Source organism: Protopterus annectens, chromosome 4.part0, assembly GCF_019279795.1.
Source record: "Protopterus annectens isolate FY-2018-M chromosome 4.part0, PAN1.0, whole genome shotgun sequence".
Taxonomy (NCBI): Eukaryota; Metazoa; Chordata; order Ceratodontiformes; family Protopteridae; genus Protopterus; species Protopterus annectens.
In genome coordinates, this window is record NC_056733.1 from 682512160 (window position 1) to 682533190 (window position 21031).

The 21031-nt window shown below is 36.8% G+C and overlaps 1 protein-coding gene across 1 annotated transcript in view; it reads right to left on the reverse strand.

The window, feature by feature from the left end:
• Positions 1–21031, reverse strand: part of IFT81 (intraflagellar transport 81) — a 2787102-nt gene that overhangs the window by 1903854 nt on the left and 862217 nt on the right. The gene's annotated exons all lie outside the window — the stretch shown is intronic.

Consider the following 21031-nt stretch of genomic DNA (forward strand, 5'->3'; position numbering starts at 1 on the left):
TCATACAATAAGTGCTTATGTCCCTTCACTGTTGGGACTTCATCAGAATAAACAACAATCAAATATTACTTCCTTTTACATAAAATTGCTACTACAATTAATCCACTTAATCACTTCCTTAACGGTACATTAGCCCATAACAACTATACAAATATGTATATAAAAATTCACATTAGCCATTACAATTTGATAAAATAACTATCATACTTATAAACGAATAAACTATAATAAAAAATGTTTTTATAACTCAGCAGCATGAAATTTTAAAACTGAACTGAAATATAATCATTAAACCAAGAGGTGAAAAAGCACTTAATTTAAATTGCCAAAACAACTCTTTCTGTTCTAGCCTGGTCTCCCAATCCCCTCCACATGGGTTCATTTCTATCTTCTACATAATACAAAATTTAAATTAATTGTGGATATTATCAAATAGTGTATGCTTATATAAAGCATTGCTGATATTCTTATTTTTAGTATTATACACATGCTCATATATTCTCCAAATGGTTTCTCAGTTTTCCCCAATTAGAAACTTGAACATTTCATACAGATAGTTAAATAAACTCCAAAACTACTACAATTCTGCTTCATAAATTTTACATTTGTTTTAAATCTGTCCAATATATAACACTGACTACAAAAAACACACTTCCTAGTACCTTAACATTTTTTTTATTTTACCATTAAATTAGTACCTTCAAACATACTTTTTAAGTTCCATCCTGTTTTATACACAAGTTTTGAAGCTATTCCAACTATTCTTGAAACCATAGAGTTAACTTTTAATATACTCCAGTTCCTATTAACAATATCATCCACTTTTTTGGGGAGTACTGTTATAGTCAATTACCATAGATTTCTCAAAACTAGAAGTATTGCTATGAGTGGGGTTTTCAATGATGTCATCAAAGCAAATACCTAAAAGGAGTTTATATCTTTTACCCCACTCATTCAAAGCTTCCTTACTGATTTTGTCCACAAGATCTTTAGGATACCCTCTTTCTAAAAACACATGAGAGATAGTCAATTTCTTTAATAACATCTTCCCTCATTGACATCACCCTTGCTACTCTAATACATTGTCCTTTAATTAAACTTTTTTTTTTCTGAGAGGATGGATGAACACTATTAAATGGTAAATATGTATTACTGAAGGTGGGTTTCTTATAGATTTTAGACTTGAAACCCCTTTCAGTAATTTAATAGTAGTATCCAAGTAATTCATACTACTTTTATTATGGTAAAATACATTTGAAAAAGGATGTTGTACCATTCGAATAATCCAGAAATTTAGAAATATAAGTTTATCTTCCTTCTCATAAAATAAAAATATCACCCCAGAACCTCAAACATAATTTAATGTACTGATAAAATTCTGAACAAAAAGCATAAGAATTTTCCAGATCTAAAAGATCTAAATTAGCATAAATAGGGGAACACATACCCTTTTCCTGTTTAAAGATCTCTCTTTCAAAATACAAAAAAATGTTTTCAAGTACAACAGAAGTTAATTCAATAATTAAGTTAATCTGTACCACAGTTAAAATATCAAAATTAACCAAACTATCTAAAAAAATTAAATCATCCTTCAAAGGACTAGAGAAATATAAAAATATCACATCTACTGTAATAAATTCAACTGTAGAAGTATTTAAATCAGAGGTTAATCACCCTAAAAAATCCCAAGAGTCTATCACCATACAGGGCTTGTTATTAAAAATGGGTTTTAAGGACTTCTTAATAAATACTGCTAGTGGGTGAGTTTTGGATTCTCCAGCTGCCAGTATCCACCTCAAAAGTAAAAAAAAAAAAAAAAAAAAAAAAACAAGACAACTAGAATAGGTGGAAAATAAGTGAATCCTTACCTTGTTCAATGTAATATTACTCATGAAAACATAGGGGGAAGGAGGGTTGGTAGTAGTACTGCAACAGTGATCAGCCAAGCATCATCTCTTATGGTACATCTTTACACGACTGTATTATGTCTTTTCTATGATTACTGTTGTAGAATTACTGACAAGTGACAAGATTCCAAAAGCTTTGGAAACATAAAGGCAGCAAGTTTGAGGATCACAACTAGAACGTAAAATTCCTTGTAAGATGGGACTAACAAATGCAATGCAAACCCTAGAAAAATTATGTATTTTGTAGTGCTTGGTAAAAGTATGGATGGAAGACCAGGTAGCTGCCTCTAAAATTAATCTAGTATCTAGACCTTTGAGGAAGGCACCATAAGAAGCTACAGCTTTGATAGAATGGACCCTAACCAAGTCTGGAAGCTCCGTACATGGAAGAAGTAACAAAAGGAGATGGCAGGGGAAATCCATTTAGAAATTGTTTGTTTGGAGTATGGTAGACCCAACTTTTTGTTTGTCTTCAAAGGAAATGAAACCTTGATTTGATTCCCTGATCAACACAGTGTTGTCAAATACGAGTCACCTGTCAATAGTGAAAGAATACAAAATCCTCTGCCCCTTATTGTGGAGTGGGGGGATGCAGAAAGACTGATGGTCTGGTTCAAGGACAGCTGATTGACCATATTGGGCATAAAGGAGGAATTATTTCTGCATGTTTAAATGACCAAAATGAACTTTTCTTTTCACATAAAAAAGTGTTCGGATGCATCTTTATGCATGCAAACACTTTTTTGTATGAAATGAAATTTGCATTTTGCAGCCTTTAAAAAAAATATTGAGATAAATTGTATGAGCCGTGTATATGGCATTAATATTCATGGGAGAGCAGGGGGTTAAATTACAAGTTTGTCAAAAACATAATCATTCATTTTTTGCCAAACTACATTTTTTTTGGCAATTACATAACTGATTTACAATTACTTACCCTATCATACCTCTCAACTGTACAGATTTTCGCAGAATGTCCAGATTTTTGCCTCATATTTTTGGCCTGTTTTTCAGAAAAAATGTGTTTTTCTGGCAAATTAATGGCAAATCATTAAAGACTGAAGTTAGAAAATAATGACAGACATTTGAGTTTCAGACTTCATACCCTTCAGAAAATTCATGCTAATACAAAACCTGTTATTCTTTCCACTTTCTACGTTTGTAAGAGCAATGTTTAAAAATTGTCCCTATTTTTTACCTTTCTTCCACTTTTATTTATGGCTTTGTCCAGATTTCTTCCTCTAAGAGTTTGAGAGGTATGTACCCTATACTAATCTAGCATAATTAGAGTCGGAACCTAAAGTGACATAAGCATCTCTTGGCCGCACATGAATATTAATGCCATAAACACAGCTCAGTACATTAAGTCCTCCATGTTTAGAAGCAATTCTTAAAAACATTTATTTGTAAATGGCAGTGAAATGACTTTTTGTTTTTTGTATAAACAATGTGTTTGTATGCATAAATATGCATGCAAATACTTTTTTTATACAAAAACAAAAGGTCATGTTGTGTCTTTAAACATGATTTTTAAATTATCACTTTAGATATAGACACACATACATTAAAAGAACACAGACCAATATTAACATTATTTTCCATTTCCATACATTAAACATTATGTTTTCTTTCTTTCTTTCTTTACAACAGCTGTCATTCAATACATTAGATAAATTGCTCAGTTCCTGCCTTTGCTTAAATTTCACTCCTTGTCCTCGACATTATCCTGTATGTATTCTTCCCACAAATTCTATTTATTTATATGTAATTTGCTCCTTCCCTTTTCTAAATATCCTACTTCTAGTCTGTTTTTTATCTATTTCACAATATTCAATACTTCAAATACAATTGGATTATATTTCAATTTCAATATTCTAATAACTGCTTTTTTGGCAACCAAATGAATTAAACTTAGTAAGGCCTTGCTGTGTCTAGGCAACTCAGATCATGTGCCCCAGCTCAAAATTATTGTTTCCTTAGTTACAGCCATTTACTACCACAACACTCTGTAGGGAATTTTTAAAATCTACCAACTCGTTATAGTCCCCAAAACATGTTCCCAGTTATAGCTTTCTTTCCCATCACACCTCTAACATTTGTTCTCTACCTGAGAAAACATTCTTTGAAGCCCGCTTGGGGTGTAAAAATACCTATGCAAACACTTCAATGCAAAAATCCTGAACTTTCTGGATTTTGTTGCTTACTTGGGAGCTATATACATATCCTTCAAATGTTCCCTTCTAATTGCTTTTCCAGTCTATCTTCCCAATGTTTTCTAACCCAGAAAAAAGGAGGTCATTGTCCCACTGTACTCATCCCTCATTAGACCCATTATAGAATACAATGCCCCATTTGGTATGTACCTCTCAAGACATCTGCAATAAATGTAAAGGCCGTAGAAATACCTCGCTAAAAGAATCACAGGCCTAAAGCAGCTGCCCTATGCTGACCGCCTTAAAAAGCACCGGCGATACTCTGTCATATATCGTCTACTCCGAGGCGATCTCTGCTTAACATACAAGGCCATGTCAAACCCAGAGCTGTTGGACATGCTACACTTAAAGAAATCCCAATCCCTCAGAGCCACACGCTCCAGGGATTTAAATCTTGTCATCACAATAAACAAAACATGCTGGAGGGATAGGTTCCTGACCCAGAGACTCCCCAGACTCTGGAATAGACTGCCCATACATGTCAAGCAGAGCGCCTCTTTGGCCCTCTTCAAAAGGAACCTTGATGATTGGATGGGAGAAAGGAAGTTCACCCCGGGGATCACGTCAGTTGCCCTGCTAGACAGGGGTCCAGAAAAGTAAATAGTGTGGGAAGAAATAGCCAGGGAATTGTTATGGCTAGGCTTGTATAGGCCCTAGGGCCGATAGCCTAGTACCAACCTATGAACCTGTCTTATTGATTCTTACAGTTAACATGCAATATTTTATAAGTCCTATTAATTATCTTGATTTTAACAGCCACTTCTGTTCTAGAGTCAAGTAAAAGCTCCACTAGAGCACAATTTTCACTTAGAACTCCCCTATCCCTTTCTCTTTGTATATACTCTGATATCAATCCCTGGTAGGTAAAGGCAGTCTCTAACCTGCGGTCCAAACTTCTTGGCCTCATCAAACTCTGTTACCTTTCCCTCTCAAGTTACTTGGCCCCAGTACCTCGGATCCTTTGCCAGTTTTCTCCAGTAAAATTCCAGCATTTCTTGCCTATTTTGTGTAACACTAATCAGAGACATCCCTACTCTTTTCTGAATTCCCATGTTGGCTTAGTTCTTAGAATATTTTTTGCAACTTTATGACTATAATATTTATTATGGTTGTTGTTACTCTCCTCAAGGATCTTCATCCAAAATCCCATGCTCTCTCCTTATTTCTGGAACTCCCCCTCCATCCATTATTATTCCTTTCCATTGTTATACTTCTTTACATTGTTCTACTTCTGTTATGTATATAAGCATTAAGTGCAGAGCTCTAAAATACCCCTTCATATCAGGTAATCCTAAACCACCTTGTTCTATTGAGAGGATCAACATATCCCTACATACTTAACTCTTGCCCTCATTCTCTCCCAGAAAAATTCCTTCAGCTCTTTATTATTGTCCACAACTTATCTGGTTGAAAAAAATATTCAAAATGAAGGGACTAAAACATCTCTGCATGTATCTTACTGTCTATATCCATAAACCAGAGATTCTAGTGTTTTATTATCTTTTGCTTAGTCTCCTCCTACACATCTTTAGCTGCCTTAACATAAGTCTTTTTAATCTATACTCCTAAATAGTTCATTTTATTGTGTCCCCATAAATATGGGTATTGCTGAACCAATCCATGTGTGGGTACATACTTTATGGATACAGTCTTTATTTTATCTTCATTCATTTTATATCCCCAAAAGAGGAGAACCTGTGTAAAAACTCTCCACAATACTGAGAAGCCTTAGTCTGGATTTATCAAGCACAAGATAATATCATCTGCAATTAAAGCCAACTTGGCTAGATTACCATACCAGTTATATCACTGAATTTCTAAGTCCCTTATTTTGTTTGCTATTGCCTTCAAATATAAAGGAAATAAACGGGAAAGATGACACCCATGCCTGATTCCTCTGTTCAAACACAACTTATCAAAGTGGAACCCTCTCACTTTAATTCCAGCCTCCAACCCTTCATATATCCTCCTAATTAACCTTATTATCGTATCAGAGAATGCAAATGCCTCCATTGCCATATTCATAAAATCCAAACTTATTCTGTCGAATGCTTCAACACTTATCAACAACAAGTATTTTCTTACACTCATTTTCCCTCTAGACCAACATTGTTCTATTAATGTTGTCAAATGTTTGCTTCCCCTCAACAAATACACTGACCCATATCTAGCAATTTGGACAACACTTTGCCATTCTTTTACTTAGAAAAGCCATAAATACTTTACTATTATGGTTTAAAAATGAAATCAGTCTTTACCCATTTTGGGTAATACAGCCACCACAGCTTTCTTACAAGATGCTGGTTGTGACGGCCATGCCCTGGCCCAGCAATCAAGGAGCCTCAATCCTTACCACTAACACCAGGGAGGGCATCTCATATAAGAGGAAAGGATAACAAAAACACACAGTAAAGTACAATTTCCCTTAAGTGCACACAGAGATCACAGTCAGTCTGGGGCTGGTTGCTCCCTTGCTCCCCAGGTTCCCAATAAGACTCCCCACTGGCACAGCTATAGGGTCCAGATCTCAGCCTAGCTGGCAAGCTAACCTCCAGTACTCTCTCTCTGTCCCACCAGTGCTTTGTGTCCCTGCCCAGGTAGCTGACACACCACACACACTTTGAGATAAGTATTTATACAACTTCACAGACACTCCTGGGAAAGGCTGACACAGATTCTCCAGCTATGCCCCTTTACCCAGACTATAAGTTAGTAATTACTGCCACCACCAGCTAATACTTATCAGCTACCCAAAGGCCCTTAAAAGGTTGTCCAATTATTACTGTGCAATATTATTATCCAATTGGTAAGTGTGACTAATCAATCTAAAGCTTATTAGAGTGGCCTTGTACAATAAACTCTATAAATATGCAATGTTCTCTAGAGCTTAACTTAACTCTACACAAACCAGCCACAGGTAAATGCTTTTTAAAATATTTAATAATAAATAATTAAAACACAAGACAATACTACTACACCACAGTGCTATCTAAGAGTTCAGAGATCACACAAACTTAAAACAATACAGTAGGAAAGTTCTTATATAACAGAAAAGCAGTTACAAGTCTAATCTTTATAGTCCTAGCTACTTCTAAAAGAAAACATACTTCAAAAGTAACTTACTTTCATAGACCAAGGCATTGCTGAGTTATACAGATCAAAATGCTTACAGTCTCTCTCTCAGCAATAGTTTTTAAGATCACTTACAACCATCTCTGCTGGGCCCTCCCAGATTACATCATTTTGACACTTAGGTTTTCCCAGTATACACATTACATCATTTTGACACTTAGTCTGGAGTTCTCAAGCCAACAGGCTACATAATTTAACAATCTAACACCTGCTCAGGAAACTACAACAATGAAAGACATTTCACATGTACATTCTAGTAATTAAAACAATAGAAATAATGTGTTCAGTTAGCCTCTTCGGCACCACTATGTAGATCAAAGTGTATTGTTTGTTTGTGTCTTTCGGCTTTTCCCGGTTAGGGGTCGCCACAGCGGAACTCCAGTCTGCTAATGATTGGCAGTAGAGTTTTACGTGCTGGCTTGCTGGGCCTAACGCACAACCTTCAATGAAGGAATGCCCATTCACGCATGTCACCACACAGAAGACGCTCTAACTGAGAATTGAATGGGCAACGTCTGTGAGGCGACAACACTACTGCAACACCACCACCGCAGTATGTAGATCACAGTGCATACAAGACATAATTTTAACTTCAAAAGAACAGATGTGAAATGCTTTTCCTTACAGCAGATGGCAATGTTGCTACAATCTTGAAGTTCACATTTTACAGTGTTTTCTTTCATTTAAGAAACAACCCTGTATTTTACATTTATATTTACAAATGATAGAATTATGTATCAAATTCTATTTGACTAGGCTGGCAGCCTTCACCCCTTCTTCTCCAATCTTCACATCTCTCCCCCCGGAAAACTCAAGCTAGTTTTTCAAGTGACCCTTGATAAACGTTGCTTGAGAGGGTTAGGTCTGAGTGTACCCCTGTTGTCTCAAAACAACCTACTATTGGCATTTTGTCTTTACCTCATACTGGCTCCCTCACCTTTGGTTCCCCACCTTGCCTCCGTGGACACCTGAATGCCACATGGCCACACTGGTTGCATTCAAAACATTTAACCCTAGCTCCTGGACGTGTACCTGGACTAGTGGCTTCCCCTGCCGCTGGCAGATTCTGTTGGGGCAGTCTGTGCTGCTCACCATGGGTTCCTTTAGACCCATGAGAAGTACTGGGGGTCACCTTCCTGTGCAGGGCTGCCCTGCTTGCAAGGTATAGGTCTCCCTTCTTCCCCAACTCATCTGAAGTAACACATTGTCTATCAGCTAACCAGATCCTCATGTCCTCAGGCAAAGTGCTAAGGGCTTGTTCCCTCACCAAAAGGTCTGCCAGCCCTTCAAATGACCTGACATCCACTCACTCAGCTATGAAAATAAGTGCTCACTTCAGCAACATATTCAGACACAATTTCATCTGTCTTGCGTCTATGCTCTCGAAACTGGTGCTTCCTCACCTTTTAAAATATCAGTAAACAAAATCTTCCAGATTTTTATCGCTGTCTTCCCTCCAAACTTTCAAACTTCTACAGGAACACCATGTGTTCCTGAAGACTTCCCTACAGATTGATTATATATCATTAGTTTTATCTCATCTCCTACTATCAGAAATATCAGTTGCAGAGTCTCATCTACCTCTAACTTGGCATAATTAAGTCATCCATAAATAATTCCATTTGTGCTTTTTCTTGATTTCCACATTCCTCATACAAATCTTCACAAAGTTTCCAAAATATCTCTTTATACCTCTATAGGAACTATGGTTATTTTTCTTGTTATAGTCTCTCTAAGTTTGGCAACAATCCTTTCTACTTTCTACTGCCTAAGTCGTTCTGTTAAAAGTTTTTGTGCCCTGGCTTTATCAAAAAGAGTTGCTTAACAGCAATCATTCTAAACTAATGCATATTATCCAAATATTCCCTTATTTTCTCTTAGCACTCTGTAGTTGCTCCACTTCTTGTTCTGCAAGATTCCCTTTATTCTGTGATACTTCAATCTTTGTCAGACACTCTAAATAATACCTATCACTTCTTAGCCATATGTCTTTTATTCCTAGCCTGTTTTTAAGCTACATTTTCATTGTATTCCATTCACTAGCTAGCCCTTCAAAAGAACATTTTATCTTTCCTAATGACTCTTGAATAATTTCTACTACACATTGCTGAAAATTCCTCTCTTTTTAACAGGCAAGTGGGAAAGGGAAAGTGTCTCATTTTTAATTCATTACCTTACATTTTTATCTTTAGTTTTTATCAGTGTATGATCTGAAATAGCTACTGGATGTGTAGCACATCTTTCAATTATATGCACATGTTCTTTTGAAATAAAATTTCTATGCAGTCTAGCCAAGTTATTTTACCTTGGTGAAAATATGCAAGTTCTACCAGTTTCTAGTACTGAATTCACATCCTCCATATAAAATATTTTAATGTATTTCTTCAGAAATAAACCCTCTTTTGTTATATTTTCCCTTCTGGGTCTCCCTGATACATCCTCACTATTAAGTAATATTCCCTGGTGAAAGATGATTATCTCTCGCATTATTTCTCACAAATGTTTTTTAACCTCCATAACAGGAGCTTTTGGTGGAATAATAAATACAAGCCAGCATAATCCTCTCCCCCCTGCCATTAGCCCATTACTACCAGACATCTACAATTATTGTTGTATTTTTCTCTTCTATCACTGTCAGAGCCTCACTAGCAATCAGCATTATCACTCCTCTTTTCCTTTGTCTCCGATATTCTGCTGAATATCCATCCTGAAATCCTTTTGTTATCAAATTCACATGCTCATTTCTTTCCAAATGCATCTTGAAATTTTTATTTTATGTATGTACTGCTTCTATGCTGTGCTGGAATTTGCTGGACTGGACTTAAAGTCTTCTTAAGACACAAAGTCTTGCTGGCTGTTTACTGCTGAATCAGAGACACAGAGTTTTGCATGACTGCAACTGTAGTCTGTTTAAAGCACTAAGCCTTCCAAATTGCATATTGATAAAGAAATATATTTTGCAGCTAATATTTTGCTATAAGCACAGTTAACTTACTTTTATAACAAACGACACGTACTCTTCTGTCAGTTTGTAGCATATATTTACAAAGTTTTTCTTCATTACAGATATGACTGACTTTCCATTTTCCAATTACCTCGAAACCTAAGTTTCTACATAATACCTCTCACATAGCTGAATTAATACAGTTATATACAGTTCTAGTCACGCACATCGATTTTGTTTTTTCCTCTTGGTATCTTTTTTGGCCTTCTGTGGGAAATCACGTAATGTCTGTTTTCCTATTGTCCTTTTGCGATTTACTTGTAAGCACTTTTGCTAATGTGAGAATGCACACAATCAGAAGCCTGAAAAGAAACATCGGTTCTGCAAACATGAGAAAAGCATGTAATACTTGCTTTCCAAAATTGCTTTTTTAGGCTTTTTTCTGATGCTGTGAAGAAGAAAAGCCTGTCTGTTATACATATAGTATGAATGTCCATTTTACATTGCTAAACTCTATACATATATTCAAGCAAACTTTTTATTCTATGCTTTATCTTTCAGCATATTTACAACAGAATTACTATAACACTTCTCTTGCAGCATTGCTATTTGCACTCTGCATTTTTTAATATAACTCAACATTCTTTCTTTTTGTCTAAGCCTGTAAGGCCATTTACATTCCAACATACTATGGACAGAGCAGCTTGAATGATAAAAAGCTATTGTTCCCACCTATTACATATGACAGTTTATGAATGTGTATTTACAACTTTTTTCTTACATGCACGCACTATTTTTTGAATTCTCTTCATCTCCATTTGAACCTATGTCACATTTTTCAAGAATTTTTGTGTTAAGGAAAACCCAAAAAAAAAACTGAATACATGTTCTGAATACCCAGTCCTCTATTAACTTAGAACAAAACTATGTACATTTTCAAGAAATGAAGTTTAACCTCCAGATAGGAATAATTGCCCCAAATTGACAACTGCACTCACAGGCATAAACTAATCTACAATTAAGGTTACCCATGCTAAAACATGTTACAGCCTGTTTTTCCCACTTACAATAGTTGCTGTCTTTTCTTCTCTCTACCCCCCCCCCCCCCGCCCCAGAAGGGAAAAACAGCTTGCATGCTTTCAGACAACATTAACCATCTTTCACAGAACATTAACTTTTAGCCCTAAGAAAAACTGCACTTGCTACCTTTAAATAAAGCTAAATTATGTACTGTTCTATTAAATGCATTAAAATAAGAAGGCTGCTGGGAAGGCTACTATTTCTTCCTCACTTCCCATAATTTCAAAGTTTATTTTTCACTGAACTGCTTGCCATTGTTCCTTTAAAGTGTGCATTTCCCTCAGCAAAGACTGCTCAGAACTCTTAAGATTAATGACTTGCACCTGCAGACAGCTCATCTCTTTGTGAAAGTAGTCAGCAATGAGTAAAAAAAAAAAAGAAGGAAAAAAAAGTAACATCTTTGCAGATGCATACAGGAATACTTGTAAATTTCTCTCAGAATAACATCTACAGAATTCCTGTAACAGCCTTCAGCTGCAGACTTCTAGTCTCTCACTGAGACCATTTGCTAATGGAAAAAAAGCAACAAGCTAATATCTTTGCAGATGTAAGAAACTTAGCATTTTTTATGACTTTCATCATTTTGACTTATTTTTCAAGCATATTTGTTTACATAAAAAAGACTGTTTATAGCTTAAGTCAAGGACATTAATCTAGAAATCCACCCCTGTAACAACAAGGGAATTATCATCTTAATTCTACTTATAATATAATCAATGCACCTTTACACCTCACCACCGCCAAAGCATCCCAAGACAGTAGATTGCATAAGTCCAAGTCCTGCTTACCTATAACAGTAGTTATATGAATTTCACACTGCTTCAAGTGATATACAGTATATGTGCCTGCACAAATTCACACTGGCTGCTTTCTAAAGATCAGAATCCCCATCCTCTGTCTTCCTGCAATAGCGGGTTGGCTAAGCCCCTCCCGTCAGAAGAAGCATGATCTGCCTCACAGGAAGTCAGTTGTTCAGGCTTTTAGTGCTAAGTAAGAAGACCCAAGAAGGAACAAAAGCAAGAATTTCCTGAAACACCAACACAAATAACCAAAGGCAGAAACAACACAAGTTTAGTTACCACTGAACTATACATAAAATAAAGGGGATGGTGGGTGGGTGCTGCAACTGAGGCAGTGTGAAATTCAAACATCTACTGCTAAAGGTAAATAGGACTTACACAACTGTTCATCATCCACACTACTTCAGTGGCATATGGCTAGATCCCCAAAGCTTACTCTACCTGAGAGGTGGAAGGATAAAAATACAGAAGCCCCTCCTTGCAAAGCCTGACTGGAACTCGAAAAAGAATCCAGTTGATACTGCTTTGTAAAGGAACGAACAGAGGACCACGTTGCTGCTTGCAGAATGTTTCTAGATTCCACTCCTTTCCGCTATGTCACCAAAGAGGATAAGGCTCTAATAGAACATGCCTCTACCTTGTCTGGAATAGATTTACCATGGTGGGAGTAACAAACAACAGCAGCAGAGAACAACCAACAAGCAATCATTTGCTTACAGACAGGTTGACCCTTTTTATCCCCAGAACAGTCAGGCAATAAACAGCTGTTCAGATTTCCTGAAGGGCTTAGTTCTGTCAAGGTAGTGCCTAAGCTGCCTCTGTACATCCAAGGTATACATAATGGTGTCTCCCTTGTTTTTGAGTTCCAGAAAGAAAACTGGAGGTTGATGGTTTGATTCAAAGTAAATTCAACAATACTATTGGCATGAAAAAAAGATTAATGTGTAAAACAACTCTGTGCTTGTGGAAAATCAGATGAGGCTGGCCCACCATGAGACCTTATAGCTCAGAGACTTGCCCTGCAGATGTCAGAACAATAAGAAAAACAAGCTTTATAACTGATGAACTTTAAATCAGCCTGAAAGGCATGTTTAAAAGGAGATAAGGTCCATTTTTCAAGAACAAATTTGCAATCCCAAGGAGGGGAAATCTGTTTCTGAGGGGATCTCAAATGCAGCACTCTTTTCATAAACTCTTTGACCACAAAAAAAAAAGGCAAAAGACACAGATCCATGTACAGACAAGCTGAGATGGCCACAAGATGCATCTTGATAGCTGCACAGGATAAGCCATTGTTAAGCAGCTCACACAAATATTTGAAAAGCAGAGTGTAAGATACCATACCAGACCATCCAATATCCATTAGGCACCACCTAGGAAATATGTTCCACTTGTAAGATTTTCTATTTGCAAGTTTTCTTGCTTCCTTCAATACCTTCATGGAACAAGTGCCTAAAAGGTGTCAAGAAAGAATCATCCAGGCTGTCAGTAGCAATTACTCTAAGGTGGGGTGCAACAGTCACCCTTGACAGTGTGTAAACAGATCCAGAGCATGATGAAGCTTGTGGTACTTGTCCTTGGCTAATTCTTTTAAAACAGAGAACCAAATTTGCCTGGGCGAAAAGGGGGTCACCATAATCATCTTTGGTAATTCTTCCTGAAGCTTCAAAAATACCTTGGGTAAATGGTGGAAACACATAAAAGAACATTTCTGTCTGCAGGAATGAGAATGCTTCTGTTCTCCAAACATGGCTGCAAAGATGTCTCAAACAAAATTTTTTCCAGTTGTCTGTTTTGAAAGGAAGTGAACAGAACTATTTGAAATGTTTCCTACTTCTGGACCAAATCTAGGCAGACATCTTTCTTAAGTATCCACTCATGAAGGGGTCTTGTCCATGAAATGCTTAGTCTGTCTACCTGTATGTTTTGCTCTTGGGAGATGTATGTGGCCTGAAGCATAACAAAATGCTGTAAGGCTAGCTCCCAGGCCATCACTGCCAACCAGCACAGACAGTATGGCCTTGTACCCTTGTTTATTCTGTTACCACATGACTGTGGTATTGTCTGCGACCAATAAAGGGGACCTGAAGACCATAAGTGGTGAACTTTTAATGTCTTAATCTCTGCTAATATTTATTTGATATTTATGTGCCTCATGGGATCCAAAGGACCCCATTCACCTGGTACTTGAACACCCTTGACAATGTTCCCCAAGCAAAATCGTATGAGTCTGTGTGGACCAAATGAACTAGGGTCTGGATTGAGAGACATCTGATCCCTCACCACTGTAACTCTCATTTTTCAAAATCCAGCACTGGTACCTGGAGTTTTAAGAGATGCAAGTAATGGATCCAACATTTTTTTTTAAGTACCACTGAATCTTTCTCATGTGGAGTCTGGCAAGTGATGTTATGAGGGTCACTGAAACAGGGCTAGAATTTTAAGAAACTCTCTTGCAAAGGCAGCTTTTTAAAGAAATAAATCACTCAAAATGTTCTGAAAAGTCAGGGCTTTGACTTCTGGTAGAAAGGGCATACTTTTTTCTATGTCTACCATATACTTCAGGAAGTCAATTCTTTGTGAGGGTGTGAGACAGGACTTTTGTAGGTTCAACTTGAAGTTGGGAGCAGTTGGAATGTGATGACAATCATCCTTCAGATGTGAAGTCACCAAGAAATAGTTGCCTAGAAGAAGGGGTAGGACCATCTGCATGGAGAAGATTTTAAATGTGGGTACTTTTAGAAGGGTATTTAGGTATGATGAATCTAACACTGGTTTCCACAATAGCTCCTTTTTGGGTAACAAAAAGATTCTGCTGTAAAATCCTTTTCATTTTGTGGTGCAGGAACTGGACCTATAACCCCTGCTTGGAACTTGCAAAGAAGTACAGGAGAGAACAGACATGCCTGGTCTGGCAGATGGGGGTGAGGACTAGGTGAAGGGAGGAGGATTTTCTGTCCACTGCCAATGGAATCCTCAGTGAATTACTCTCAGCACCCACTTGTCTGAGACTATTTGTGGCCAGGATGCTATGCAGAGTGAAAGCCCAAGGGAAAAGTAAAAGGGAAGTTAGACAGGAAGAAAGGGCCGAGTCTTTGCATAGTCATTCTTTAGTATGGGAATGATATTTCTGGGAGGCGAGGGACCCCTTTTACTTGGACTGGAAGCAATATCTTCTTTCCATTTCCTCTTGGTACCCTGACTGTTGTTATGCTGGGATTTCTGTTTGCACGTGATACTGGTGATACTAAGAGTTCTGTAGTTGTTCCCATGGTAAGTCATAGATTGTCCATTATCAACATTGCCCTTTGAAGTTGGACACCTTGTTAGGGAAAACCTGGGAATATAAAACATTCTAGATACCTCTTGCATCAATTTATCTCCATGGGGGGAAAAATACCAGTCAGAATAAAATATTGACACTATCAAAGGCTGATTAACATCAGCAATAATAGAAAATATAAATTTTGTACCCATGCAGCAAACAGGGATAAACAGCATAAAATATATTAGACACAGTTTAAATTGTCCTAGTCTTGTTCTACAACCTGCACAGTGCTGTAAACAACAGCACACACAGTACCAACAGAAATTCACTTGTCCACATAGTGACAAAAAATCAAACATATGCCCTTAAATCAAAAAGAAACCTCTTTAAAATAGTACAAATAAGTATTTACGTAGAGATTCCCTCATCAAAAATAAAAGATCTTCCCAGAAAATGCAAATAAAGAGGCTATAGTAGTGTTAAATCAGAAGTAAATATCATAAAAATGAAGGAGAAAAAAATGAAAAAAAATGCAACATTTTCCTGCCAGAACATCAAAACGAAACAAACAAACAACAAAAACAGGCGTGATTAAATTGTGGTTCTACATGTATGAGTAGTCCCAAATGACACCACAAAACTTCAGTTTTCCACTAAAAGTCATAAAATACTTTACAAAAGCCCCATAACTATATAAAATCAGTGCTAAACATGCAAGCAACACAATAAGTTAGAATTCCCAGATATATATATGGGTCTACTTTATTTCACTGAAAGCTCATTTCATTGAATTTGAATTTACTCCGACCAAATCGCTGAAAGTTCAAATTACTGAAAACTCATTTCACTGAATCATATTTCACTGAAGTGAAATACTGGCACTGTGTAGAGTACTGTAAGGCAAGTAAAAGGTATATGCCCTTTCCCCCACTGTAGTGCAATAATCCTGGAGTTAGTATATATAGTTAGGGGGAGTGGGGGTGTCACCCCCACCTAGTTTGGTTTTACATTATACTTTACCTAAAGCTTCAGAACAATACATTTTAAACCATAGACATGCATACTTACACCAGTGACTAACTCTCTCCAGAAGACAATATATACCCCAACTATATATACTAACTCCAGGATTGCACTACAGTGGGGAAAAGGGCATATACCTTTTACTTGCCTTACAGTACTCTACACGGTGCTAGTAACTCACTTCAGTGAAATAAGTTTTCAGCACTTTGGTCAGGGTGAATTGAAATTCAGTGAAATGAGCTTTCAGTGAAACAAAGTACACCCATATATAGATATATATATATATATATATATATATATATATATATACACGCATATACATACACATACATATACATAAGTACACACTCACATATTATGAATAAAACATAAATAATTCAAAAGTATATAGTAAAAATAAAGAGGATGAGAAGTTCCAGAAGGGAAAGTCTGGAAGCTGTAATCCACCAATGCAGGCTACTGAGGAGATTCAACTGTGTGAGTCCTGCAGATGGCACTAAAAGACTGAACAACTGACTTTCTAGAACAGGGTTTAGGTTTCCCCTGATTGGATAGGGTTAGCTAATCACTTATCACAGGGAGTCAGAGGAGGAGATTCTGATCTCTGGAAAGCTGCCAGTGTGAGTTTTTACAGGCACAGAACCTATATGCCACTGAGTCAGTGTGAATGATGAACACACATCACAGCATTATATCAACTTATACTTGCTTCCTCCAGCCTTTCTTCTCTTGTTATACAGTAAAGCCTACATTTCCTACAACTAAAAAGGTACTTGTTTACTTTAATATCTTTAACACATATAGCAGTCATTAAAAAGACTCACTCTAAAATGTGAAATACCCCTGACTGCAAACAATACAACACAGGTTTACCATATAAGATGAATTTTATGTCATGAAATGTTTTATACAAATACTAAAATTGTTTTACTTAAAATTGCTTTTTGGATTCATGTTGAGTCATCAAATATAATTTCTGTAAACAGAAGACCCCCCCCCCCAACTTACATATATTAAATCTGAGACTGCACAACAATAATGTGAAAAAAAAAGAAAACTCCACTGTTGGCAAAAGTGATTCTGGCGAACAGCACTTGCTATTTTTGCATTCATTGAAATTATCTTTAATGACAAAATGTACTCCCCTACATTTTGCTTTTAAGTGTCCTTTTAAACATTAATGGAATAATGAGGGTATATGCTTTACAGCTCACCCACTAATTTAATAAAGTCATCAAAAGCACAGTCTTTTTTCAGCCACTTTTTCTTGCACAGCCATATTCACAAATGTGACTGATTCTCTGTGGTCTCCCATTTATTCACCAATTTCTGTGTTACTGGTCTTCTTCCTGATCATCTCTGTCTCCCAACTCCAGACTCTGGTTCAAGTCCAAGGAATTTCAGATTTTTCTAGTCAACTCCTATGCTAGGCATATCTATATTGAGATATCAGTTTGCTAATCAGTGTTTGACAATTGAAATCCCATAGCAAGATGGCACTTGTTGTGATATTTAACCCCTCAATGGTATTAAGGTAATTTTCCATGAGTGTGATTTTGTTTTTGACAGATACAGATATGCCCCACAGTTACCTGATGGACTGAAAGTGTGATAGGTGCTAAACCTGCCCAAGAGGGAGCATTCTCATTATAATGAAATACAATCTAACTGTACCAATCATATAGAAACGTACCCCGATATTTTTTGTAGAGGGTGATATGCCCCCTTGTAGCCCCAACACCCCTGCTTGGGGCAGCGCAGTGGTGCAGTAGTTAACATCATCACCTCACAGCAAGAGGTTCTCTGGTTCAATTCTCAAAAGGTGTATCTTTTTTGCGCAGTCTGCATGTCCTCCCTGCATTCACAGGTACTCCAGTTTCCTCCCACATTGCAAAGACAAGCGTCTTGAAGCATTTCTCCCCAGGCCTCCGCTGAAAATAGGCTCTTTCTTAGTCTGAATTTCCCGGTCAACAAATGATAAATAAATAAATAAATACAGATTCTGGGGATACACACATAAATGTTATGAGCAGGGTTTTATATTTACTACACATTACTGCAACATACCTCACAACCTTCAGACACTGAAAATAGGGGCAAAGGACCTTGAAAAATAGAAACATTCTGCCAAAAATCTAGACATATAGTTAGCATAAAATTTGAATACTAATAGCACATAACTCTTTCAGCTTCCAGAAGGAATGTGGGATACTACACAGAAACAGATTTAAAAACAGAGAGTGATAAAATGATGGAAAAATATAAGCACATTATCAAAGAGACCATATAAAATATGTAGATTGTAATGAACTGCATCCAAAATGCTACCACACAAGGTCATCTATTTTTGATTCAGGAAAAAGGGAGTTGTAAGATGCATGCCCTCTTTCTTTAAATTACTGTTGCCACTAGTATGTTTGACATGTAGTGTGGTTTTCTGTGTACTAGACATCTTCTAAAATCATATGTGATGAGGGGAATTCAAAAAATCATGTGAAGGGGTAAATCAAGTCTGAAAATAGGAACAGACCTCCAAAAATAGGAGCATTCTAAAAATGCTTGAAAAAAGGATTGTTCCTCCAAAATAGGGTCAGTTGAAATGCCTGTAAATTGTAACCTTATGTTTAGTACACATAGTGGATGTGTGGACAGAGTTTGGGGTCAGACAGGCACAGTAATCCTTTATCCCTCCAGCCGATAAAGTCAGAAATTGCACCTATTCTACTGCCTGCATGGGAGGAAATATTTCAAAACTGTTACTCTAGAGCAGTTATGTTCCAGACATATATTGTAAACAAGAGACTGATAAATTCAGAATGCATTGTAATCCAGTTGTACACTAGAAAACAGAAACATTGACAAGGTTACTGAAAAAAAACAATTTTGTGTGTTGCTAGTGTCACTTTGCAGTAGATATAGTGCTGCAACACTAAATGCAGTTTGTTTAAATGTGGCAACTTGAATCAAGCTAGAAGAGAATGGAAACATTGCAGCAAAGCTTGAACAAGCTGTCCCAGGCATATCTGGATATATTTTAATATGTAGTTTCCATTACAAACATGTAACAACTTCTCAGGCATAACTTTGTAACAATACAACAGAACAGCTAAAAGAAAAAAACTGTACCAGTCTACATCTTTAAATGAATACAGTCTCACTACTATGACAATGAATCAAAATACTAAATGCATGAATATTTTCCCTAAGATGTCTTAAATGAACACTCTATCATCACCTGTATTAAAACTCAACTCAAAACCTTCTTTCCTGTCTACAATACTATTGCAGTTCTTCTGCTTAGTGAGCAGAAATCACTCATTACTTTTTTATTCTTTACATTTCAGTGCTGTTGAAATATAGTGCATGATGACCCATATACTTTTTTTCCACTATCTTGTCACATCCCCTGCCGAGGAATTAGTTGCTACTGCATGATGGACTTTAGACACAGTCCACTCCATAGCTATTTTGTTTAGTTACTGACCACAATGTGATACAGGCAGTATCTGATTCACTGAGGTCAGGAGAAGCTTAAGAAAGTACACCTTGTGATGGAGCAGTTTGCTTCAGTGACAATTTCTAGTCATAATAATAAAAAGAAAAACTATTCTGCTTTGTAATGGTCTTCCAGAGTTTCACTTACACTTGTCATCAGCCTGCAAAGGCTTTTTTTGTCCTTGCAAGGTTTTTTTTTTTTTTTTTTTTTTTATTACTACTTCAGATAAAAGCTAGAGATCAGTTCCCTAGAACAAGCAATCACAGTACTTAGCCAGAGTATTCACTGGAACAGATGCTTCCAGTCTAAAGGATGGTTTTCTGTTGTAGATTAAGATGAAAATTAGCCATAGTGCAAGAAAGTCCTTTTTCATAATGTAAATTATTAGTAAGGGCATGGTGTCCAGGTCCAGGGATGTGATCATTTCACTGTATCCAACACTTATTAGGCCAGTCACTGAGCATAATGACCCCTCTTTGGCACGAACCTGTCCAAACACTTGATACAACTCAAATGTCCACAGCATTTTCTCACTAAGAAAATTAATGTCTTAAATAACAACAACTATACTGATCATCTCAAAGCCTTGTCCTTATTCTCAGTATCATACAACTTGCTGACTGGTGACCTCTGTCTTGCTTCAACATATCCTATCCTTTCATACCTACTACACATCATCAAGTCCAACGGTGGTATAAACACCCAAACAAGATATCTTAATTTCTTCTGCAAAATACAAATAAGATGTTGGAGGGATAAATATGTATCACAGGGAATTCCACTTCTTTGGAATCACATTCTTCTCCACATAAAACAAAGTACTATCTTACTTCTCTTAATCTGTTTAAATGTAATGTGGATAAAATAACTAGGAAACTGCAAATTCACCCCTGAAGTAGCACTCGCATCTCTTATGGAGAGGAGCAACATGCAACTGTTCCGCTGCCCTTGGCTATTTTGTACTTAAACTACAAAAGCACAAAAACTTTATGGGAATGCATGGCTAGGCTTCTACAGACCCTTAGAGTCGACAGCCTATTAAGAACCTATGACCTATAACCTTGTACGTGATACTGGTGACACTAAGAGTTCTGTAGTTGTTCCCATGGTAAGTCATAGATTGTCCATTATCAACACTGCCCACTTTTTTCAAGCGACACAGTTTAGG